Source organism: Canis lupus, chromosome 1, assembly GCF_003254725.2.
Source record: "Canis lupus dingo isolate Sandy chromosome 1, ASM325472v2, whole genome shotgun sequence".
Taxonomy (NCBI): Eukaryota; Metazoa; Chordata; class Mammalia; order Carnivora; family Canidae; genus Canis; species Canis lupus.
Genome location: NC_064243.1, coordinates 110,713,247 through 110,724,898, shown reverse-complemented (window position 1 = coordinate 110,724,898; position 11,652 = coordinate 110,713,247).

Below are 11,652 nucleotides of genomic sequence, written 5' to 3'. Positions count from 1 at the left end.
GTAACTAATATGCGTGGTGTGCTGGATGGTGATAAGAAGAGAAGGGGAAATGAGGAAAGAAGAGGGTTGGAAGTGTGGAGGGACTGTGATTTTCAATAGGAAGGTCAGAGAAGGCCTCGAAGAGAAGGTGACGATGAGCAAAGACCTAAAGGAGGAAAGAGAGGAATGTAGGGATCTGGAGGGAGAGCATTCCAGGCAGAGGAAGCAGCAAGTGCAAAGGCCCTGAGGTAGGAGTATGCCTGGGGAGTTCAAGGAGCAGCAAAGAGGCCAGGGTGGTGGGAGCAGAGGAAGGAAAAGGGAAAGAATGAGGGTGAGGTCAGGGAGATGAGGAGCAGCAGATAGTGCAGGGCACAGGGCCCCCCATCTAAGGCACAGCAGGCTGTCGCTTTTGCTCTGGAAGCTGAAAAAAAGACCATGTCGTAGGCTGAATAAAGTTGTCTATGTGCTAATGCCCTGTGAATGTTACCTTACATGGCAAAAGGGCCTTGGCAGGTATGACTGGGTTAAGGATCCTGAGATGGGATCCTGAGATGGTTATCCATGATCCTGGACGATCTCACTGGGCCTGAAATATAATCACAAGGGTCCTTCTGAAAGGGACCCAGGAGGAGAGAGAGTCAGGGAAGGAGTTGTAAGAAAGGAGGTAGAGATTGGAGTGATACAGGCCTTTGAAGATGGAGGAAGGGCCCAGAAGCCAAGACCCCACAGAGTCAGAGGGACGTGATGGGAGGAAGATTTCTGGGGACCCTTGCTGGCGTGGCAGACAAAAAGAGGCCACCAGCAGAGCCCAGAAACTCTGAACACAATCGCAAGAACACAGATTCTCCCCTAGAACCTCCAGAAAGCAACCCAGCCCCGCCACCACCTTGGTTTTGGCCCAGTGAGACCCATTTCAGACTTCTGACCTCCAGAACTGTAAGCGAATAAATTCCTATTATGTGAAACCACTACATTTATGCCAGTTGGTTACAGCAGCCGCGGGAAATTAACATAGAGGATGAGAAAGAATTCGCTGGAAGGGAAGTTGCGTCTCTTCCTGACTCAATATGCAAATACTCCCCGCTTAAGGATTTCTCCATCCCCAGATCTCTCAGGACACCCCAATCCTCTGGGCCGCTGATCCCCTGCTGCTGACCAGGTCACAGCAGGGTCAGCCCCAGCACTGGCTGTCAGGTGCAGAGTATGTGGGGGGACCCCATGCCTGCCTTCCTCTCCTCTTTTCTAGCAACCCCTGTCAAACCCCAATATCTGTTCTCTCCTTTTCCTCAGTAATAGGGTTTTGAACCAAGTGTATAAAAACTACATTTCCTGCTGAGCATTAAAAACTACATTTCCCAGAATGCCTTGCAGCTCGATGCGGCCATGTGACTAATTCCTGGCCAATGGGATGCGAGCAGAAATGATAGCGTCACACAGTCCCTCAAATACATCCCTAAAGGGAGAGCACTGGGGTCACCAGTGAGGTCTTCTTCTTCACCGCTACAAAACCAGGCGTAAGCATAAGCATGACTGACGGTAGCAACAGCTCCAGTAAACAGAGCCGGGCCTCTGTGTCTTTACTTGTCTGAACTTCTCAAATTCTCAGAATAGCCTTGGGAGGCTGGGACTGTCTATTCCCATTTTGCAGATGGAGAAATGGAGGCCCAGAGAAGGGAAGTGACTGTCCCAAGGTCACACACCATGTATAAAGAAAGGCCAGTGTTGGGGTCAGGATGAGCTGGGTTAGGCTGCAGTAACAAACAACCCCACCATCTCCGTGCCTTAAAATAGCAACGGTGGTTTATTTCTTGCTCGGGCTTCACGGTGGTCTCAGTGCAGAGGGCATGCCCAGAGTCAGGAGAGCTCGGCTTCACATCTCCTCATTCAGGAACCAGGCTCTCACAGTCGGTCACTGTGCCGGAAAAGGGAGGGGACACGGCAAAGCAGACTTTTAAAGGCTTTCACCCAGAAGTGACACTCCCACTCACAGCTCGTTGGCCAAAGGAGGGTACATGATACAACCTAATGTCAAGAGCGCTGGCAGGTGCAATGCTTCCGTGTATTCAGAATAAGGAAAACTGATATGTATGAACAGCCCAATCGATACCCCATCAGGATTCACACCAGAGGCCACATTCTCTGCCACGATGCTTTCCTGAGAGAACTTCCTAGGAAGACCCATCCACATCTTCATCCAGTGACTCATTCATTCATTCATTCAGCAGGTGCTGGACCAGGGTGGCAGGCCTCGCTGGTGGAAGAAATGCATAGAGCCAAGAGATATTTAGAATAAAACATTGGCAGAATTTGGCCCTGGGTTAGATGTAAGGGATGAGGGAGAAGAGTGTGTCAAAAGTTTCGTTCATCAGCTCAACGAACATTTATTGATCACCTGCTGTGTGCAGTTTTTCTAGGCTCTGATGAGATAGCTGAGAACAAAGCAGAGATCCCAGGATGCCTGGGTGGCTCAGTGGTTGAGCATCTGCCTTTGGCTCAGGTCATGATCCCGGGGTCCTGGGATCGAGTCCTGCAACAGGCTCCCTGCAGGGAGCCTGCTTCTCCCTCTGCCTGTGTCTGTCTCTCTCTGTGTGTCTTTCATGAATAAATAAATAAAATCTTTAAAAAACAACAACAGATATCCCTATCCTCAGAGAACTGACAACAAATGGCACCAAACATAACTCCCAGGGGAGTAATGTTATGAAGAAGAATGAACAGATGCCAAGAAAGCTGGGGAGCTGGAATGGGGGACCCCCCCTGGTGTCTGGTTTGCTGATGGGATGCAGGGGCATTGCATTCACAATGCAAGAGGACTAGGTTTGCAAGGAGTGAAAACATGTCCACATGAAAACTTGTACCCAGATGCTCACGGCACTGTTCATAATAGCCCAAAAGTGAAAACAACCCAAATATCCATCAGCAGAGGAACAGAGAAACAAAACATGGTGTATCCAGACAATGGAATATAATGCGGCCTTCGGATAAGGACCGAAGTACCGAAGTACTGAGCCTTGCGACGACCTGGATGAACCTTGAGGACATGATGCTGAATGAAAAGAAGCCAGACACAAAAAGCTACATATTATATGATTCCATGAAAGGGAACTGTCCAGAATAGACAAATCCACAGAGACATCTAGGATTTGCTTCCTAGCAGATGAGTGGTCACCAGGAGCTGGAGGGATGGGGGGCTAGGAGTGACTGCTGAGGGGTACAGGGGTTCTTTTCGGGGTGATGGAAATGTTCTAAAATCGATCATGTGGATGGTTGTGTGGCCCTATGAACATATTAAGAACAACTGGATTTGTACACTTTTTTTAAAAGATTTTTTTAAATTTATTTATAGAGACAGAGAGAGAGAGAGAGAGGCAGAGACACAGGCAGAGGGAGAAGCAGGCTCCATGCAGGGAGCCCGACGTGGGACTCGATCTCGGGTCTCCAGGATCACGCCCTGGGCTGCAGGTGGCGCTAAACCGCTGGGCCACCGGGGCTGCCTGATTTGTACACTTTAAACGGGTGGATTGTCTGTTATGTGAATTATATCTCAATAAAACTGAGAAAGAGAAGGGAGGGAGGAGGGAAGGAAGAGGGCAGGCTTGAGAGGTCACTCTTGAAATTCACTTCGGTGAGTTGGCAGGAGGCAGCTGGAGACCCGGGGGCGGGGGGGGGCAGTGAACATGGGTGCATGGTCGCCCCAGAAATGTCATCTTTTATCACTGGTTGGAGTTTGGGTTCATTGGGTCCGTCCTTTCTGCCAGACTTGCAAGCAGCACTCGTCAATGCAGAGCCAGCAGGGGGCAGCAGAGGACCACACAGGCCAACAGACGCCCTGGCTGCTCTGAGCACCTCTGCACCCCACCCCAGGGCACCTGTCCCCAGCCTCCGCCCCTTTGTGTACCCTTCTTTTTTTTTTTTTTTTTTTTTTTTTTTTTTTTTTAGCCTTTGTGTACCCTTCTGAGAGCTCAGAGGATGCACCCAGCTGCCCAGGCCCAAAACCTGGGTGTCTCCTTCCCTCAAAGGGGGCAAACACCAGAACCTACCTCCTAGGCCTCCTGAGCTTGGGGTCTCGACAGCCCAGCCCTGGGCCAGGACGTCTCTCCCCATCACCTCCCCATCCCCCTACCTGGTCTCCTGCCCCCTCCCATCCTCCCACCATGAGACAGCCCAAGGGATCTTTCTAAATCCCAAACTCAGTAGTGCCTCCTCCCTGCTTGGAACCACCCATGGCTCTCCAAGTGCCCTTAAAGTCCAGGTTCTCATCATAGCCTGCAAATCCCTGGGAGGTCTGGCTCCTGGAGGCCCCTCAGCCTCCCTCTCAGCAACCCCTGACGCTCACCCCCACCCTGTGGTCTGCAGTCTATCATCCCCTGAACTGCTTCCAGGCCTTTCCCACTCTGCTCCCCATGCTCTGGGCATGCCCACAGGCACAGCACTCCACCCTGCCGGCCCCACCCCCGTTGGTCTTCCAGGTCTTCAGCTCAGACACCTCCTCCTCCAGGAAGCCCCCCCTGACACTCAAGCTGGGTCAGGTCCTTCTCCTGAGTTCCTCGACCTCAGCTCTGCCCACTCTGGGTGGTCACTGTCTAGAGATTTGTCTCGCCACTGGACTGTAAGCCCTGGAAGGGCTGGGCCAAGGCCACCCCGCGGTCACAGATGGGTCCCAGCACCACCCAGCAGGGCAGGCCCAGGGCAATGGATCAAGGAACGTGTGTGGAATAAGTGACACGTGGGCAGACTCGTTATCTCCATATCCTCCCTCGCTGTACCCGGCCACCTCCACTCATTCGTCGACAAACGTTCACTGAGCAGCTACTGGACATCAAGCTCTGTTGAATGAAGCCTGGACTCCAGAGACATGAAGAGAAGGACAGGCCCCGACTCAGGAAGCTGGCGGTCTAGGGGGAGGCGACGTAACCTGGCCACGCACTGCGCTGAGCGCTTCACGTTTCTCAACTTACCTGATCCTCACAACGGTTCTGTGGGGGCAGCGCTCTGAGCGTTCCCATTTTACAGATAAGAAAACTGAGGCAGGGACACCTGGGTGGCTCAGCGGTCTAGCGCCTGCCTTGGGCTCAGGGTGTGATCCTGGGGTCCCGGGATCGAGTCCCGCATCAGGCTCACTGCGGGGAGCCTGCTTCTCCCTCTGCCTGTGTCTCTGCCTCTCTGTGTCTCTCATGAATAAATAAATAAAATCTTTTTTAAAAAAAGAAAAAGAGGGCAGCCCAGGTGGCTCAGTGGTTTAGCGCCGCCTTCTGCCCAGGGCGTGATCCTGGAGACCCGGGATCGAGTCCCACCTCTGGCTCCCTGCAGGGAGCCCGCTTCTCCCTCTGCCTGTGTCTCTGCCCCTCTCTCTCTCTCTCTCTCTCTCTGAGAGAGATTTTATTGAATAAATCAATAAAATCTTTAAAAAAAGAAAACAGGCATCAGAGCCTAACACCTGGCTCTCTCTCCTATTCATTCTGATCCGTCAAGGACCAAATGTCACCCAGGGCTGCGACCGTGTTGGGGTCCATGTGTCCAAGCAGAGAGAGGGCTCTGCCTTAGGAGAGGGCACCGCTCACAGGAGAGAGAGAGAGAGAGAGAGAGAGAGAGAGAGATCGCTAAGGTTGGAACTCCAGGCACTGTGTTGAGCAGCCCGATTTGGAAGAGACCAGTGTCCTCGTTGGGGACTAGGAGCCCCGGGACTCCTTCATCCTCTCCACCCAAGCTCTGCCCCCCAAGGCTCACTGCGGACCCCCACTCCCTTCCTCTGAGTCCCCAGCACCACTCGATTCTCAGGGCTGTGGCTCCTCATCACACAAACGAGGAAGTGGCTGTCTGGGGAAGGAAATGGGCTGGCCCATGACCAAGACTGATTATGATTCATGGGGAAAACCCTTCCCTCCCGAACTCAACCCCTTTGTAGGCAGGGGGCACTGCCCTCTGAAAGAGTCCGTCTGGCGGGCCTGCTGCAGAGGTGTAGCCCCTGACGGCCCTGCGGGCCTCCTTTATCTGCTAACCTCCCTGGGGTGGCATGGAAGATTTCGCTTGTGGAAAGCATCCCGCTGCTGGAGTCAGCATTTCAAAAACATCGAGCCCTTTTGGGGTCCTGGCACGAGGAAACTTTCGGGGGTGTCAAAGGTGCTCTAAAACGAGATCTGGTGGTGGCTGCGGAAAATGAACTCTGTGCTATGAAAATCCTGCCCCAGGGGCACCTGGCTGGCTCAGTTGGTCGAGCGTGCCACCTTGATCTCGGGGTCGTGAGTTCAAGCCCCACGTGGGGTGCAAAAATTACTTAAAAAAGAAATCCCTAAATAAAAGAAGAAGAAAAGAAAGAAAGAAAACTATGCCTCAGTGAAGCTAAGAATGAGATGATGTTTATGAGACTGGAAATCTGAATACTGACTAGGTATTTGAAGATATTCAGGAAGTGTTTTTTGTTAACATTTTCACGTGTTAGGTAAAAATATGACATTGTGTGGTTTTCTTAATGAGTCCCTATCTTTTAGGGATATAGGCTGAGGCATCTATGAGTAAGACGATAAGAGGCTTGGAAGTTGCTTTCAAATACTATAGGTCAGGGGTAGCTAGGGAAAGAGCAGCAAGATTGGAGGGAGCTGGGAAATGTGTGGAATTTGGAAATTTTCCAAAATAAAGTTATTTTTTTTAAAAAGTGGGGCACTTGGGTGGCTCTCAGGTGATTGTGCGTTTGCCTTTGGGTCAGGTCACGATCTAAGGATCCTGGGATCGAGCCCCACATCGAGCTTCCTGCTTAGCAGAGAGTCTGCTTCTCCCTCTGCCTCCCCCCACCCCCATGTTCACGCCCACACTTTCTCTCTCAAATAAATAAAATCTTTTTTTAAAAAAAGTTATTAAATTGTTTTTACATAACTCTAAATTCAAATCTACCCCCTTCCCATATTCCTGCTGGATAAAATGAGGCTCGAGAAAGACAGGACATCTAGCCAGGTTCCTGCTCAGGGCCTTCTGGACCTTTGGGGGCCCCCAGAGAATCTGACCTTCTCTCTCTGCTCCCCTCCATCCTCCCTAACTCCAGAAAAGCCCAGCTTCTCACACTTACCAACTCAGCCCCCCGCAACCCCTCCTTCCAGACCTAGATCCTTCTCTTCTGTGGCTCGTTGGCTCTCTTACCCTAAGCTGGGCCTTACCATCACCCCACTCCCCTACAAAGGGCCGTCTTGCACCCAAAGTCCTACTTCCCAGGTCCCCTGCTCCCTCTGCAACCACCTCTTCCCCCTGCCCCCTCCGTCACTCAGCCACCTTGCTGTCCTCACACTCACCAAAGACCTTCCTGCCTCAGGACCTTTGTACTTGCTGTGTCTGCTGCCCCAAACACCCTTCCCCCAGATGTCCCCAGACCCTGCGTCATCTCCTTCATCTCCTTCAGGTCTCAGCTCACATGTCTCTTCAGAAAGGCCCTTCCTGACCTCCCTAGCTAAAAGAGCAACAACCCCCGTCACTTCTACCCTCTGGCCCTCCTTTATTTTTTTATAGCAGTTATCTCTCCGCGACATGATATGATCTATCAGTTTTTCGATTAGCATTGCTCTCCCTCCAACAGGATTACACCCCACAAGGAAAGGGATGCACGGTCCGCAGGTAGTTGGTGCTCAATAAATATTTGTCTAATGGTTGAAGGACTTGGAAAAACCCCGGGTGGACTAGGCGAGAGAGAAGGGGGGGTGGGCAGAGGATCCTGGCAGAGGGAAGGGCCTGTGCAAAGGCTTGCCCCTCTCTCCTCCAATGCACTCGTCCCGCCCCACAGGGCAGCTCAGGTGCTCTCCCCCGGGTGAGGACTGCAGGGCATCTGGGGTCCTTTCTCCCCAAGGACAGCCTCCCCAGGACCGAGCCCAGACCTCGCCTGCCAGGCGGGCACAGGAAGCCACACCCTGAGGTCAGGTCCATGAGTAAATATTGCAGCACCTAGGCCTCCCCTCACAGATAAGGGGGGGCGGGAGGGTCAGAAACCTGCTTTGGCCTCACCGAGGGAACCGCTCCAGCAGCCCCTGGGCTCCAAGGTCTCTGCCGGGGAGGATGGGACAAGGGTCCGCCACAGGGGCCCAGGCCAGTTTCCATCTAACAAATACTGACTAAGCCCAAGTGGGCGGGATCCCAGGCTGGAGACAGAGGGACAGGGCCCCAGGCCGGCTCCCCAGGGAGCTATTGACGTGGCTGGCCAGATAAGAGGGCTGACAAAACAAGATCAGGGAACCTTGTCCCCAGCCTGCCTTTGCTGGGTGGAGAAGATAAGGCTTGCCCACTGCAACCCCCTGAGGCAACGGCCCCAAGCCTCAGTTTTCTGGGCTGCAAAATGGATCCTCCAGGAGGGAGGGGGCACCCGATGACGTCACGGGTAAAACTGACAATGTCAAAAGGAATAAGAGCATCCGTGGAAACTAGATCCAAGGCCCAGCCAATTCCCCCCTCCCGGGTGGGGCCCGCGCCATCCCAGAAAGAACGCGAGCTACATATGCAGCAGAAGACATCCTGGCCTCACATGAAGAAAAGCACAAAAAAAGAAAAAAAAAGGTGAAATGCATTTACTTAACCCAACATAAGCGAAATGTTATCATCTCTCTTTTTTTTAATGTTTATTTTATTTTATTTATTTATTCATAGAGACACAGAGAGAGAGAGAGAGAGGCAGAGACACAAGCAGAGGGAGAAGCAGGCTCCATGCAGGGAGCCCGACGTGGGACTCGATCCTGGGTCTCCAGGATCACACCCCGGGCTGAAGGCGACGCTAAACCGCTGAGCCACCCGGGCTGCCCAAATGTTATCATCTCAACATGGAATCAATATAAAAAATGAGGGCAGCCCAGGTGGCTCAGCGGTTTAGCGCCACCTTAGGCCCAGGGTATGATCCTGGAGACCCGGGATCGAGTCCCACGTCGGGCTCCCTGCATGGAGCCTGCTTCTCCCTCTGCTTGTGTCTCTGCCTCTCTCTTGCTCTCTGTGTCTCTCATGAATAAATAAATAAATAATCTTAAAAAAAAAAGGATGATCTATTTTTATTTTTACATTCTTTTTTTTTTTTTTTTTTTTTTGGTTTGCAATAAGCCCTCAGTATTTGGTGTGGTCATTTTACTCACAGCTCATCTCAATTCGGATAAGCTAGTGAAGCTAGTGGCTCGTGGCTACCTGGGACACAGCTGGACTATTGCAATCCCCTGCCAGGGCCTCCCAGTACAGACCCTCACTCCCCACTCCTCTGTTACCCACAATGAAGCCAGAAGTTTCTATTAACACCAGAGCCCCCATCCCTTCTCTGCTCAAAGTGCTCTCATCGCTCTGGTCTCAGAGTAAAAGCCAAAGTCCTCCCATGGCCCACGAGGCCCTTCAGGATCGCTGCCCCCCCGCCCCCCCGCCGTTCCCGCACTGGCCCCTCCACTCTTCCCTCCGCTCACTGAAACACTCCTGCCTCAGGACCTTTGCACTTGCTGTGTCCTGGGGAATGCTCTTCCCCCAAATTCAGCATGGCTCCCTCATTAAGTCTCTACTCCAGGGTTGCCCCCTACAACATCTTCTCACTGCTGGACATAAGCCAGTGCCCAAGCCACCTCTACTCCCTCCCCTGCTTTCTTTTTTCCCATGGCATTATCCCCACCTGACATAAAGTTATATGCATTTGTGTTTATTTGTCTATTGATTATCTCCCCAAACCAAAGGTCAGTTCCGTGAGGCAGCGATTTTTTTAATTTAATTTTTATTTATTTATGATAGTCACACAGAGAGAGAGAGAGAGAGAGGCAGAGACACAGGCAGAGGGAGAAGCAGGCTCCATGCCCTGGGAGCCCAACGTGGGATTCGATCCCGGGTCTCCAGGAATCCGCCCTGGGCCAAAGGCAGGCGCCAAACCGCTGCGCCACCCAGGGATTCCGAGGCAGAGATTTTTGTTCCACTAATGACCGTAGCTTAACGTCTGGCACAGTGCCTGGCACATACTAGGTACTCAAGAAATGTCTGTTGACTGGTGAGGGAACAGTGGCACCCATGTACCCAGAGCCCACTCAGACAGGTCCGGCACTGAGCCCCCCTCTCAGAGGAATCCCAGGGAGGTCAGTGTCGTGATCCCCCACTACCCATTGCACAGAGAGGCACAGGCCTCTGCCCGGGATCACCTGGTCCACTTTCTGCCCAGCTCTGGGCCTGGCATACAGCAGACACTCAAGAAACTTCGGCTTTCAAAGGACTCAAGGATCCAGGCTCATGTTCAGGAGCATCAGAGGAGAGGCAGGGAGGTGGGAGGGTGCAGGTGGATCCGGAAAGGCAAGGACAGCAGAGAGCCATCAGCACGACGCCACCAAGGCAGGGAGCCATGGCCGAGTCTGGACGACAGCCTGGATGTGTCTCAGTCCTCCCAGAGACACGGCCTCCTCACATCCTCAACCAGATAGCAAATCACCAGAAACCCGGGCCTCCCTGGGGACTCCTCTCTGTCATCCACACCTGGTGTTGGCTTCCACAAACACTGTTTGAACCCCAACCCTGAGCTGGGCAGCAATGGGGACACAGTAGTGACCACAACAGCCCAGGGCCTGCCTTCCTAGGACTCATAGTCCAGATGGGGAGACAGGCTCACCCTTTGACTGGGAGGACCCAGGGTGGTCAGGACTGGGACTGGGGATCCCAGGGTGTACCTAGCCCAGCATGAGAGTCCAGAGGGCTTCCTGGAGGAGGCAGGCAATGAAATAGAGCAGAGGAAAGCAGGGATCTGCTGGCCGGAGAGGGCATAAGTGAGGCGGAATAACTGGAGCACAGAGTTCCCAGGAGGAGGGGGTGTCCATGAGGCTGGGCAAGTAGGCAGGGGCCAGGCCATGCAGAGCCTCGTGGGCCACGCCAAGAAGCTGGGCTTTCTCCTGTGGGCACTGGGGAGTCATGGCAGGTTCTGAGCACATGGAAGGAGGGAGGGTGAGACCAGGTCCATGGACCTGGGAGGATCTCCTGGGGGAAGCCAGATGAGGAGCAGGGTGATGCCTGGACCAGGGCAGGGAGGACAGGGAGAAAGAGAAAGAGCAGGTGCCACAGGGTGTGGCGTGCTAGGGGGAGAGAGGAGGGAAGCGTCAGGGACACAGTCCTGGGTCTCTCTGTCCCAGTGACAGGTGAACGGTGGCGCCATCCCTGATAAGAGGAGGAACAGGTCTGGGGGAAGATGCCAAGGTCAGTTTAGGACAAGGTGAGTGAGAGGTGCCCAGGGGACATCTCGGGGGAAGCATCCTGAATGGGCTCGGGAGAGGCTTGGGTCAGGACAAAGAAGGATGAGGTGAGGTTGCAGGTGGGGTGGGGGGAACAGGAGGCGCCAGGGCACCCACACTTCCCGCCACTCCCCCATCAGAGCCCCGCCCTGCAAGGGTAGCTCAGGACAGGATGCAAACTAGGAAGAGCAAACCAGGACAGGGGAGCCACTGGTACGGCCCTTGCCCAGATGCAGGCCGCTGGGGCCTGAGAAGGACCAGCGCCCAGAACCATCAAGAGATCAATATAACACATTTGTCGAAAACACTTTCCCCAGATCCCCCACGGCCTCTGCCAACCTCACCTTTCCAGAAACACCTCCCCTGATCCCCTCCTCCAGCTCCAATTTAAAAATTGGGTGGCTCAGCAGTTGAGCACCTGCCTTTGGCTCAGGGCATGATCCTGAAATCCGGATCGAGTCCCACATCAGGTTTCCTG